Consider the following 14,490-nt stretch of genomic DNA (forward strand, 5'->3'; position numbering starts at 1 on the left):
AAGGTTTGCTGAATGGATAACTGAACGCTGCGCTGGGACAAGGACGTGCTTGATGATGGTGTTCTTTCTGCGTAGGCAACTGCAGGTGCAGGAGTGGAGGAGGCTTGTTCGCAGGCAGCATGGACAGGGGATTGGCTCGCATGCACAACCAGCGAAGACGTAGCAGTGACATCAGCAAGCACTGCTCCTCGACTCTGTTGTACTTCCCACAAAGTCGGGTGCTTGGCTGACATGTGCCTGATCATGCTGGTGGTGGTCAGGCTGCTAGTTTTGGTACCCCTGCTGATGCTGGCACGGCAGGTGTTGCAAATGGCCTTTTTTGAATCATCTGGATCCAACTTAAAAAACTGCCAGACTCGGGAAGACCTAACATTTGTACAGGCACCTTGTGTCGTCGTGTTGTTCCGGGGAACGGTTGCCTGACTTCTGCCTGGGGCCACCACCCTGCTTCTTACTGCCTGTTGTGATGCTACGCCTCCCTCCCCCTGTGCACTGCTGTCCTCGCTCTGCATATCCTCCTGCCAGGTTGGGTCAGTTACTGGATCATCCACCACGTCGTCTTCCTCTTCCGCACCCTGCTCCTCCTCCTGACTTCCTGACAATTGTGTCTCATCATCGTCCACCACTTGTTGAGACACGTTGCCAACTTCGTGAGAACGTGGCTGCTCAAATATTTGGCCATCTGTACAGACGATCTCCTCATGACCCACTTCAATATGAGCTGGCGAGAGGCCAGAATGTGTGAATGGAAACGTGAACAGCTCTTCCGAGTGTCCAAGTGTGGGATCATTAATGTTCGAGGAGGACGTGTACTCAGCCTGGTGGTAGGAAGGAGGATCAGGTTCAGAAATGTGCGGTGCAGTATCACGGCTACTGACACTTGACCGTGTGGAAGACAGAGTGTTTGTGGTGGTGCCAATCTGACTGGAAGCATTATCTGCTATCCAACTAACAACCTGTTGACACTGGTCTTGGTTCAAGAGCGGTGTACTGCTGCGGTCCCCAAGAATTTGGGACAGGACGTGCGAGCGACTAGATGTGGCCCTTTGTTGTGGCGAAATTAGAGCTTGCCCACGACCTCGGCCTCTGCCTGCACCACCATCACGTCCACTTCCTTGTTCCTTGCCAATGCCCTTGCGCATTTTGCAATGCTGTGCACTGCTGACGTGTATATTCACTACTTGTGCGTTATATCAAAGTTTCTGGAAATTGCACACAAGTGCACCTGTACGCTGCCACCAACAGGCACACACGTGCGGTTTTAAAAACCAAGCACGGACGCAATAAGAACCTAACAGGTTTTTTTGGGGAGCGACAATTACAGACAAGTCAGACACTATCTGGACTGTTTTACACTGTGTACACCAGCCCCAGATATGATGAAGGCTGGTATACGGTCACCACTACCCTGCCTGCCTGCCTGCCTGTATACTGGTACAATAGTCCTGACAAGGACTCTTTTGGTCACTAGCCTGTATTCAGACCTGGCTATACCCTGCCTGTATATAGCAACAATAGTCCTGAGAAGGACTCTGCTACTGTACTCCGACCTGGCTATACCCTGCCTGCCTGTATACAACTAGAATAGTCCTGAGAAGGACTTTTGGTCACACTGTTTGCAGCCCTGCAACTGAAAAAGCTATAAAGGGCCGCAAAGCTTTCCCTGAATCAGCGACACTCTCCCTGCACTGACAGTCTGGATAGCTGTGAGCAGAGCACAGCGCGCCGGCCGATATAAAGGCTCGGTCACGCTGTGCAGGCCGGCCAATCACTGCAATTCCACAACTAACAGGGCTGTGGCATTGCAGTGGTCTGCCAGCCAATCCCTGCATGAGGGCTGGCTCTCAAAAGAGCGCCAACATGCAGAAATGAAGACCACGAGTACAGCACGAGTATCGCGAGATTACTCGGTCCCCGCCGAGCAGCCCGAGTACAGCGATACTCGTGCGAGTACCGAGTAGTTACAAGCATGCTCGCCCATCACTAGTCACAGGTACTACACCAACACACCCCACACCCCGGCTAGGCACACCTAAGTCAAACACAAATCCTTGTTGCCTTCCTCCAGGGGCTGATGTCCACACCAGGGGGTGGGCCAGACGGTTGGTCCCGCCCACCGAGGAGTTCACAGTCCTGGAGGCGGGAAAAGGAGGCAGTTTAGAGTTCAGTTTTGGAGAGTGAGGTGGTAGTAGAGGAGACTGACCGTGTCCGGGTGTGTGGCCCGGGTACATACAGCAAGGTTGGCAGACGGTGGTGACCGTCTGCAGGAGAGGCTGATTGGAGTGAACCGTAAGGACCGGGGACGGGCAGTGGCCCGCCGGTAACGGATCGGGGAGTGAAGAGAAGCCATCACCATTCGGCATGGCCTACGGACCCCGACCAGGCTAGGAGTCACCGTAAAACCGGTCAAATCCGTTAGCGAAGGGAACCTCCGGGGTTTCCCAGCAGTCAAGACCCGATTGAAGGCAACAGCTCACACCGTGAAGGGAAACACAGTCACCGCCAAGGCTACAGTTCCCAGGGCCAGAGCCTGCGGGCAAAAGGGGCTCCCTCAGCATCCATCCAAGCTGGGGAGCGGGTTACCGGTGGGAAGCCATTGGAACCATAAACACAACACAGCTGCAGGGAAAGGCAGTTACCATCAACCTACCGGGAAGAGAACAACTGCATCCGCCTGTGGTACCCGTCCATCCAGCCGTTTGTTTGACCAGAGACTCCGTGTGAATTACTGGCTGAGTGAGTACTCAGCTGCCCCCGCGACCCTGCACCTCACCAGGCCACGTAACCCGCCTGCCATCCATCCCTAACCCTCACCGGGCCCCGGGAAAACCAACCCCCCTACCCACGGAGGGGAGAAACAACATCCAAGCTGGTCCCTGTCATCGCTCCCGGGATCCCCGTCCAGAGCAGCGGTGGTGTCACAACCTCACCACAACCGTGGGTGGCGTCACGGACAATATCCCTAAACCAAACCACCCCTTTTCACTCACGGGCGAGGAACGCCGCTCGAGTCCCCGGGATCCGGCCCGTCGCTCGAGCCACCGAGCAGCAGCAGCAGCCGGACCCGAGCAGTGGGTGAGCGCAGCGTCCCCTCCTCCGCCCGTGTGGCGCCCTGGACAAGCCAGGACGTCACAAGAACAACATCTACACACCCCACACTCCCGGTCAGGCACACCGAAGTCAGACACAAACCCTTGTTGCCTTCCTCCAGGGGCTGATGTTCACACCAGGGGGGTGGGTTAGGCGGTTGGCCCCGCCCACCAAGGAGTTCACAGTCCTGGAGGCGGGAAAAGCAGTTCAGTTTAGAGATCAGTTTGAGAGTGGAAAGCAGAAGGAAGGAAAGTGGTAAAAGAGCAGACTGAAGTTGGTCCGGGTGTGTGGCCCGGACAGATCAGCAAGGTTGGCAGACGGTGGTGACCGTCTGCAGGAGTGGCCTATTGGAGCTTGCCTTAAGGACCGTGGACGGGCGGTGGTCCGGCGGTACCGGACCGTTACGCAAAGAGAAGCCAGCACCATCCGGCAGGGGCTTACGGACCCCGGCAAGGCTAGGAGTCGCCGTGAATTTGCCAAATCCGTTAGCGAAGGGAACCTCCTGGGTTTCCCAGCAGCTAAGTCCCGACAGAAGGCAACCGTCCAACCGAGAGAGGGAAACACAGTCACCGCCAAGGCTAAAGTTCCCAGGGCCAGAGCCTGCGGGCAAAAAGGGCTCCTTCAGCACCCATCCAAGCTGGGGAGCGGGTTACCGGTGGGAACCCATTGGAACCGTTACACTACATAGGTGCAGGGAAAAGCAGTCACCATCAACCTGCCGGGAGATACAACACCGCAGCCGTCTGTGGGACCCGTCCATCCAGCCGAGTGTTTTACCGAGAACTGTGTCCTCATCATTGGCTGAGTGAGTACCACCGTGCCGTGCGGCACAGCGCTGCCCCCGCGACCCTGCACCTCGCCAAGCCCCGTAACCCGCCTGCCATCCATCCCTACCCCATCACCGGGCCCCGGGACAACCAACCCCTACCCACGGAGGGGAGAACTAACATCCAGGCTGCTCCCAGTCATCGCTCCCGGGATCCCCGTCCAGAGCAGCGGTGGTGTCACCAATATCACCACAACCGTGGGTGGCGTCACGGACAATAACCAAATCCCCCACAATCCAATCCCCACCCTTTTCACTCACGGGCGAGGAGCGCCGCTCGAGTCCCCGGGATCCGGCCCACCGCTCGAGCCACCACCGAGCAGCAGCAGCCGCAGCAGCCGCGGCTGGACCCGAGCAGTGGGAGAGCGCAGCGTCCCTTCCTCCGCCTGAGACACCCGCGACACATGCGCAGTGCCCGTCTGAAGCCAGTGAGTGAATCCTCCTCAATCTAAGCCGTCAGCGCCTGAAAGCACCCCCCCCTCGCTCCTCGCCTCAGAGAGATGCGTACCAGCAAATATTTTTTTTACAAAGAAATCACTGTCTGCACCTATTGACTTCTATGGGGTTTTAGATCGAGGGTCAAGTTCAGGTGCCAAGCTGAACTTTTAACTACAGATTGGCAGAACCCAGTGAACACGAACATCCTGGGGTCCCCTCATCCCTACTCCTGAATACTCCCTCCAGTCACTTATCATTATATAACATAATTCTATACAGTAAAGTCACAACCAGACATAGAGACCGTCAATATGATTTATTTTTCTGAATATTTTGTCTAAATTCCCTATCAGAATGTCTTTGGAATGTGGGAGGAAACCGGAGAACCCGGAGGAAACCCACGCAAACACGGGGAGAACATACAAACTCCTTGCAGATGGTGTCCTTGGTGGGCTTTGAACCCAGGACCCCAGTGCTGCAAGACTGCAGTGCTAACCACTGAGCCACCATGCCGCCCGTATGTGGAATATGTGAGAACATCGTCTGGAGCTGCAGCTGATCTCAGGATCTCTGCATATGATGGATCTGTCTCCATGGAGCCGATGAGAATCTGTGGATCTTGATGGAAATGACCTGGAACTTGTGTAGATTTCTGGAAAGAGAAGACGACAAGATATTACATCCCATCAACAGATTCCTAAAGAAAATACAAAGGAGCTGAAGACTGGAAGAGAAGAAGCAAATTCTAATATCTACTTACATGAAGCGCAGGTCGCTCTGATCCAATTCTTCAATGATTTATAGACTTGGACCTTCTGTCTGTAAAAAAGAAAAAAAACAACAATAAGTATTATATTACATGTCATATACAGATCATGGGGCGGAGAGAGAAGAGGAAATGAGGGGAACTCACCATCCGCTGTTTTGAGATGTCCACGTTCATGGTCCTTCATGCTTGGTGAGAAGTGACCAAAGAGACCAGAACAACAGGAAGATAAAGAGGATTTTTTTCCAGCCTTCAAAATAATGCAGATTTCTATAAAGAGAAAATGACAAATCATTATATCCAGTGGCGTAACTAGAGTTCGATGGGCCCCGCTGTAAGATTTGGACCTGACCTCCCCCCCAGCTTTCCCATGCTCTGCTTTACTACTTTTCCATGCTTTGCTATACTTCTTTCCCTCAGCACACAGCTTTCCTAATGCTCTGCTTTATATCTTTTCCTCAGCACCCAGCTTTCCTATGCTCTGCTATATGTATTTCTCTCAGCATCCAGCTTTCCCATGCTTTGCTATACATTTTTTCCCTCACCACCCAGCTTTCCTATCCTCTGCTATATATCTTTCATCACCCAGCTTTCCCATGATATCAGAACATGAGAAAGTTGGGTGCTGTGAGAAAGATGTATAGCAGAGCATGGGAAAGCTGGGTGATGAAATAATAGTGTATAGCAGAGCATGGGAAAGCTGGGTGATGAAATAAAAAAGTATAGCAGAGCATGGGAAAGCTGGGTGATGAAAGAAAAATGTATAGCAAAGCATGGGAAAGCTGGATGCTGAAAGATGTATAGCAGAGCATGGGAAAGCTGGATGCTGAAAGATGTATAGCAGAGCATGGGAAAGCTGGATGCTGAAAGATGTATAGCAAAGCATGGGAAAGCTGGATGCTGAAAGATGTATAGCAGAGCATGGGAAAGCTGGGTGCTGAGAGAAATATGTATAGAGTAGAGCATGGGAAAGGTGGGTGATGAAAGAAAGATGTATAGCAAAGCATGGGAAGGTTGGGTGATGCGGGAAAGCACTTCTTTCACTCAGTAACCAACTTTCCTACCCCATGCTTGTATCTTTGTCCCTATTCTGGTGTTATATAGCACCCTGTACTCCCCCAGGCCCCGCAGGGGTCCCGACAATGATCGTTCCGCCCCTGATTTTATCATATGAATACATTTCTAGTAAAATGAGCTGGAGACTAAAAGAAATTGAATCCTAATATTTACTTACATGAAGTTGTTCTGATCTAATTATTCTTTGTTTTCCAAACTTTTTTGACTTTCCTTCTAGAAAGAGGAGAAAGCAGCGATTATTTCTCTGTTACATGTAATATACATATCACTGGACAGAGGCAGTGAGTGGTGACTTACCGTCCGGTGTTTGGGGGACGTCCTGTGTTTAGCCCTTCATGTTAGATATTGACCAAAGCTGATGGTAACTAGAGAACAGAACAGCAAGAAGTTAAAGGTGATTTATTTATTTTTTACAGCCTTCAAATTAGTTGTAATGAATGCAGGGGTCCCTTACCTGGGCTGGAATTCAAGATGGTCTCTTCCACTGCCCGCACCATGAACATCTTAAGATGTTATTGTGGTGCGCGTCTGAAGCAGTGGTTACGGCACAGGGGGCAGTGAGGGCTGGAGCGCAACCAGTCAGAAATGCAACCCGGATGGAAGAAGTGGTTGCACGGGATGACTGTGAGCTGCTCTCCGATCTGATAGTCCTCCATACATATGGGACATCTCTCGCCCTGCTCCTGTGGGGTTACATTCCTTGTTGGGAGTCTCGCAATTTGGCGAGCTCTCCAGCTAACCCTACCACGCCTTCTCCTCGGCACAGGTACATTTTGTACAGGTGGCTCCACCTGTGGCACTGGTGGTGGGATCACAGGCTCTGCCTGCGGTTGAATAGGTGCGTGGATGGATGGTGACGGCCCGGCAGGGGCTGGTCTAGGAGGAGAGCGGCTTCTTTCTCTACTCCTTCCCCTGCTGCCCTCTGCTGTTGAGCTGGAGGGCCCGGCAGGGGCTGGTCTAGGAGGAGAGCGGCTTCTTTCTCTGCTCCTGCCCCTGCTGCCCTCCACTGTTGAGCTGGAGGGCCCGGCAGGGGCTGGTCTAGGAGGAGAGCGGCTTCTTTCTCTGCTCCTGCCCCTGCTGCCCTCCACTGTTGAGCTGGAGGGCCCGGCAGGGGCTGGTCTAGGAGGAGAGCAGCTTCTTTCTCTACTCCTGCCACTGCTGCCCTCCGCTGTTGAGCTGGAGGGCCCGGCAGAGGCTGGTCTTAGAGGTGAGCGGCTTCTTTCCCTGCCCTCTTCTTGTCCCCTACGGTGTAGAGGATCTCTGGCAGGTCTCCCTCTCCTCTCAGTGACAGCATTGCTGTCTCTCTGACGTCCACTGGTAGGTCTTCTCTGATGTCTTTCTTGAGACCTCAACCTATGGACAGTTATGGCTTGACCTATAAAGAAATGATAAATTTTCATGATTATTTCCAATCTTGTCAAACACGTATGGCCTTTAGGGATCGGCCCATCTGCTGCTGTGGTGTTTAGGGAGAGGAGAACACTAGAAAAAATTGCCTTATTTTGGACTTTAGTTTACCTGCAGTGTCTGTCCAAAAATGTGGCCCATCATACACCATGATATCTCCTCCCAGGAATGCCCTATAGCTGAAGTGTCAAACATGCGGCTGCGGGCTGCATGCGGCCCCTCAGGCTGCTTCTTGTGGCCCGGAGGCACGTGGACCCAGTAACGATCGCAGCCGGTGCAGGGGCTGCAGCCGTCAGCGCTTTATTTCAGATGAACGTTTTTCTGGAGCTGTTAAGTCGAGCTCTCTCTGCACAACTCAATGGCAGCCACCAGCCAATCAGAGGCAAACAACTGACCCATTTGATCTCAGTTGCTTGCCTCTGATTGGCCAGTGGCTGCTATTGGAATAGTTGTGCAGAGAGAACTTGACTTGTGCAGCGCCGGCAGAACGTTCATCTGAATTTCAGATGAAGCGATGACAATGGCTGCAAACATTACCAGATCCATGTGCCTGCAGGCCGCATGAAGCAGGAAAGAGGATGCCGAGGGAACGGAGGACAGGTGGTAAGCGGAATATTTTTGTGTGTGTGTGTGTGTGTGTGTGTAGAATAGCACAACAGGGGACTAGGATGGGAAATTGCTACAAGAAGAGGTCTAGTAAAGGGGACATTACTACAAGAAGAGGACCTGCATGGGCGCATTACTACAGGATGGGCACAAGGATGGGACACATTACTTCAGGATGGGGACCAAGATGGGCACATTACTACAAGATGAGGACCAGGATGGGCACATTACCACAGGATGAGGACCAGGATATGGCACATTACTACAAGAAGGGGACAATGATGGGCACATTACTACAGGATGAGGACCACAATGGGGTACATTACTACGGGATGGGGACAAGGATGGGCACATTACTACAGGATGGGGACAAGGATGGGCACATTACTACAGGATGGGGACAAGGATGGGCACATTACTACAGGATGACGAACACAATGGAGCACATTACAACGGGATGGGGCCAGGGACTGGGCACAGGGGCACATTACTACAAGAAGGGGACAAGAATGGGGACAAGACAGGGCACATTACTACAGAATTGGGAGCAGGATAGTGACATTACTAAAAGATGAGGACCAGGACTTGAACACTACTTCAAAATGTTGGCAAAAATTACTATATGGTGCCAATTGTAAAACTGTATTACTTACAAAAAGGGGATCAAATATATAAAAAAAACTTGATTTTTATTCTTTTACCAGCAAAAATGTGTGTGTGTATGTGAATATATATATAGATATATATATATATTGGGTTTTTTTAAACAAAAAACTGTACATTGTTCTAATAAAATCAAACATGTTGATCCAAAACTGTATAGAAAAAAAATATAGTACCAATAAAAACGTCACTTTGTCCTGAAAAGAGTGCGGCCCCCAATTGTTTTTTTTTCTGTGTGGCCCTTATACCCGGCCGAGTTTGAGACCCCTGCCCTATAGGGTGTGAATATTATCTATCGTCCCCAAATATTTCTCTTACCTTGATTTTGTGGTCGGCGCAGCCATGCTTCATTGTCAGCAATCAGCTGACGCAGCTCCCGGGCACTCATGTCTTAGTTACCTGAAGCTGATAGAATTTGGAGAACTGAGCTCTCCGGGCACCGGTATTATTGTGCCCTGATCAAAGATCAATAACAAGAAATAGGAAGTAAACACTAGATGTGGAGCACAAACTAGATCACTCTTCCAGAACCAAAGTGAAGTTTCAGCAAAAGCATCAACTCTAGAAATGGCAGTGATGTCACTGTGCGGGGGGCTTCTATACCCTCCGGCATTCCATTCCATTATGACATCATCATGAAGAACCCCGAGCATTGTGACATCACAGCAGCCGGGCCGCCATGTTTGCTGCCAACCGATGAATATTGGTAGAGAATGTGGAATATAAATATCCTGTCTGTTTTCTTATAAATGTATATAAATCTGTGCGTTGGTAAAGATTATTAAACAGGTTTTCTCATTGTTTGTAAATAGTAAATATTTTGCTTGGCAGCTAATATATATTATTTATTGTATAAATTGTTTATTATTAAACATTAGATGTCTATGGGGAATATCTATTATATAAAGCTGAGTGTATGTTCACTGCGTGCAGAATTATTAGGCAAGTTGTATTTTAGAGAATTTTTTTTATTATTGATCAACAACTATGTTCTCAATCAACCCAAAAGACTCAAATATCAAAGCTTAATATTTTTGGAAGTTGGAATGGGTTTTTTTAGATTTGGCTATCTTAGGAGGATATATGTTTGTGCAGGTAACTATTACTGTGCAGAATTATTAGGCAACTTAATAAAAAACAAATATATTCCCATCTCACTTGTTTATTTTCACCAGGTAAACCAATATAACTGCACAAAATTTAGAAATAAACATTTCTGACATGCAAAAACAAACCCCCAAAAATGAGTGACCAATATAGCCACCTTTCTTTATGATGACACTCAACAGTCTACCATCCATAGATTCTGTCATTGCTTGATCTGTTTACAATCAACATTGCGTGCAGCAGCCACCACAGCCTCCAGACACAGGTGTACTATTTCCCCTCCCTGTAGATCTTACATTTTATGAGGGACCACAGGTTCTCTATGGGGTTCAGATCAGGTGAACAAGGGGGCCATGTCATTATTTTTTCATCTTTTAGACCTTTACTGGCCAGCCACGCTGTGGAGTAGTTGGATGCATGTGATGGAGCATTGTCCTGCATGAAAATCATGTTTTTCTTGAACGATACCGACTTCTTCCTGTACCACTGCTTGAAGAAGTTGTCTTCCAGAAACTGGCAGTAGTTCTGGGAGTTGAGCTTCACTCCATCCTCAACCCGAAAAGGTCACACAAGTTCGTCTTTGATGATACCAGCCCATACCAGTACCGCACCTCCACCTTGCTGGCGTCTGAGTCGGAGTGGAGCTCTCTGCCCTTTACAGATCAGCCTGTGGCCCATCCATCTGGCCCATCAAGAGTTACTCTCATTTCCTCAGTCCATAAAACCTTTGAAAAATCAGTCTTAAGATATTTCTTGGCCCAGTCTTGACATTTTATCTTATGTTTCTTGTTCAAAGGTGGTCGTTTTTCAGCCTTCCTTACCTTGGCTATGTCCCTGAGTGTGGCTTTTTGATACTCCAGTAACGTTGCAGCTCTGAAATATGGCCAAACTGGGGGCAAATGGCATCTTGGCAGCTTCACGCTTGATTTTCCTCAATTCATGGGCAGTTATTTTGTGCCTTTTTTGCCCAGCATGCTTCTTGCGACCCTGTTGGCTATTTGCCATGAAACGCTTGATTGTTCGGTGATCACGCTTCAAACGTTTCGCAATTTCAAGACTGCTGCATCCCTCTGCAAGACATCTCACAATTTTGGACTTTTCAGAGCCTGTCAAATCTCTCCTCTGACTCATTTTGCCAAAGAAAAGGAAGCTGCCTGATAATTAAGCACACCTTATATAGGGTGTTGATGTCCTTACACCGCACCCCTCCTCATTACAGAGATGCACATCAACTGATTTACTTAATTGGTAGTTGGCTCTCAAGCCTATACAGCTTCGAGAAGGACAACATGTATAAAAAGTATCATGGGATCAAAATACTCATTTGCCTAATAATTCTGCACACAGTGTATGTGTGTGTGTGTGTGTGTGTATGTGTGTATGTGTGTATGTATGTGTGTGTGTGTATGTGTGTGTGCGTGTGTGTGTGTGTGTGTGTGTGTGTGTATGTGTTTGTATGTATGTACTGGTTAGGACTGGGGTGCCCGGGGCCTACTAGTGAAATTGAATCTAGTGGCCCACTCTATAGCTACCATAAACATTTTTATTACTTGATCATTTTCGGCTTCTCTCACTATAACATGCGCCTTTTAGCAAACCAGTGGGTAAAATAGACCTGTATTGTGCCTGCATATATCACAGGATTTCTTATAGCATCTTATTTATTGCAGTTAATAATGGAATCTGTGATTTATAGTCAGTCGCAGTTTTTCTTACACACGGACGTTCCTTGTCCTCGGTATAAACCACCGGGTCCATCAGCCAAGCAATATTCAAAGAGAAGCAAAATGTTATCCAGCATCTGCACATGGAAAAGATGACTAATATTAATCCCCCTCTGCCCCGATCTATCCACTCATCGAGGGAAATTCCCTATAGAGTCAGTGTGTGGAGGTGCGCAGCATTACCACCCAATACTCTTCCATGTGGAGACTGGTGAATTCTCTTCTCTTTCCACAGTCACATATTACATAGTTATCAGTAATGATCGCCCCCCAGTGTCTGTACTGGATGTGACCAGTCATTCTGTGGGGACAGAGGCCTAGAAAAGCCGCTCTATGGTTTCCAAACTAGTGTTACATGTTTGATAAACCCTTTGATAAATTCCCTGAGAAGCAGGAATCCAGGCCTGCCAGGCCTCAACGCGTTTCTCCTCTCCCTTCAGAGGTTCATCAGGAGGCTAAGGGGAGACGGCAGCGGGTCCTGTTCAGTAACAATCCATCTGCTTACAGCCATGGATTGTTACTGAACAGGACCCGCTGCCGTCTCCCCTTAGCCTCCTGATGAACCTCTGAAGGGAGGAGAGAAACGCGTTGAGGCCTGGCAGGCCTGGATTCCTGCTTCTCAGGGAAGTCATCTTTTCTCCCTGTTATACTATATTATATAGAATATGATTGGAGCAACCTTTTCTATTTTGCATTAATTTGCAGGGGTGTTTGTATCCCAATTTTCTTTCAGCTCCTGGGGTATAATGGGGAAATTATCTGAGCCCCTTATGATATGACTAGGTGACTGTAATATACTTTTGGGGTATACCACCCTGTAATAGTGGTTGTAAATACCACTTATGGATCACTACCTTGCATAAAGATAATCTATTAGGAATAGAAGTCTATACGTCTTGTACAGTGCTAGTATCATGAATAGGAATAGGGGAGAAACAACATCCAAGCTGCTCCCTGTCATCGCTCCCGGGATCCCCGTCCAGAGCAGCGGTGGTGTCACAACCTCACCACAACCGTGGGTGGCGTCACGGACAATATCCCTAAACCAAACCACCCCCTTTCACTCACGGGCGAGGAACGCCGCTCGAGTCCCCGGGATCCGGCCCGTCGCTCGAGCCACCGAGCAGCAGCAGCAGCCGGACCCGAGCAGTGGGTGAGCGCAGCGTCCCCTCCTCCGCCCGTGTGGCGCCCTGGACAAGCCAGGACGTCACAAGAACAACATCTACACACCCCACACTCCCGGTCAGGCACACCGAAGTCAGACACAAACCCTTGTTGCCTTCCTCCAGGGGCTGATGTTCACACCAGGGGGGTGGGTTAGGCGGTTGGCCCCGCCCACCAAGGAGTTCACAGTCCTCGAGGCGGGAAAAGCAGTTCAGTTTAGAGATCAGTTTGAGAGTGGAAAGTGAAAGGAAGGAAAGTGGTAAAAGAGCAGACTGAAGTTGGTCCGGGTGTGTGGCCCGGACAGATCAGCAAGGTTGGCAGACGGTGGTGACAGTCTGCAGGAGTGGCCTATTGGAGCTTGCCATAAGGACCGTGGACGGGCGGTGGCCCGGCGGTACCGGACCGGTACGCAAAGAGAAGCCAGCACCACCCGGCAGGGGCTTACGGACCCCGGCAAGGCTAGGAGTCGCCGTGAATTTGCCAAATCCGTTAGCGAAGGGAACCTCCTGGGTTTCCCAGCAGCTAAGTCCCGACAGAAGGCAACCGTCCAACCGAGAGAGGGAAACACAGTCACCGCCAAGGCTAAAGTTCCCAGGGCCAGAGCCTGCGGGCAAAAAGGGCTCCTTCAGCACCCATCCAAGCTGGGGAGCGGGTTACCGGTGGGAACCCATTGGAACCGTTACACTACATAGGTGCAGGGAAAAGCAGTCACCATCAACCTGCCGGGAGATACAACACCGCAGCCGTCTGTGGGACCCGTCCATCCAGCCGAGTGTTTTACCGAGAACTGTGTCCTCATCATTGGCTGAGTGAGTACCACCGTGCCGTGCGGCACAGCGCTGCCCCCGCGACCCTGCACCTCGCCAGGCCCCGTAACCCGCCTGCCATCCATCCCTACCCCATCACCGGGCCTCTGGACAACCAACCCCCTACGCACGGAGGGGAGAACTAACATCCAGGCTGCTCCCAGTCATCGCTCCCGGGATCCCCGTCCAGAGCAGCGGTGGCGTCACCAATATCACCACAACCGTGGGTGGCGTCACGGACAATAACCAAATCCCCCACAATCCAATCCCCACCCTTTTCACTCACGGGCGAGGAGCGCCGCTCGAGTCCCCGGGATCCGGCCCACCGCTTGAGCCACCACCGAGCAGCAGCAACCGCAGCAGCCGCGGCTGGACCCGAGCAGTGGGAGAGCGCAGCGTTCCTTTCCTCCGCCTGCGACACCCGCGACACATGCGCAGTGCCCGTCTGAAGCCAGTGAGTGAATCCTCCTCAACCTAAGCCGCCAGCGCCTGAAAGCACCCCCCCCCTCGCTGCTCGCCTCAGAGAGATGCGTACCAGCAAATATTATTTTTACAAAAAAAGCACTGTCTGCACCTATTGACTTCTATGGGGTTTTAGATCCAGGGTCAAGTTCAGGTGCCAAGCTGAACTTTTAACTACAGTTTGGCAGAACCCAGTGATCACGAACATCCTGGGGTCCGCTCATCCCTACTCCCGAATACTCCCTCCAGTCACTTATCATTATATAACATAATTCTATACAGTAAAGTCACAACCAGACATAGAGACAGTCAATATGATTTATTTTTCTGAATATTTTGTCTAAATTCCCTATC

The 14,490-nt window shown here is 50.3% G+C and overlaps 1 long non-coding RNA gene across 1 annotated transcript; it reads right to left on the minus strand.

The window, feature by feature from the left end:
* Window positions 1-4,656: 4,656 nt before the first annotated feature.
* On the minus strand, window positions 4,657-7,224 carry LOC142250622 (uncharacterized). The gene is made up of 6 exons (XR_012725238.1): window positions 6,652-7,224; window positions 6,495-6,562; window positions 6,355-6,410; window positions 5,268-5,390; window positions 5,115-5,173; window positions 4,657-5,006 (listed from the first exon to the last, which is right to left on the minus strand). It is a non-coding gene; the product is annotated as an uncharacterized LOC142250622 (long non-coding RNA).
* Between the last annotated feature and the right edge of the window lie 7,266 nt (window positions 7,225-14,490).

Source organism: Anomaloglossus baeobatrachus, chromosome 9 (genome assembly GCF_048569485.1).
Source record: "Anomaloglossus baeobatrachus isolate aAnoBae1 chromosome 9, aAnoBae1.hap1, whole genome shotgun sequence".
Taxonomy (NCBI): Eukaryota; Metazoa; Chordata; class Amphibia; order Anura; family Aromobatidae; genus Anomaloglossus; species Anomaloglossus baeobatrachus.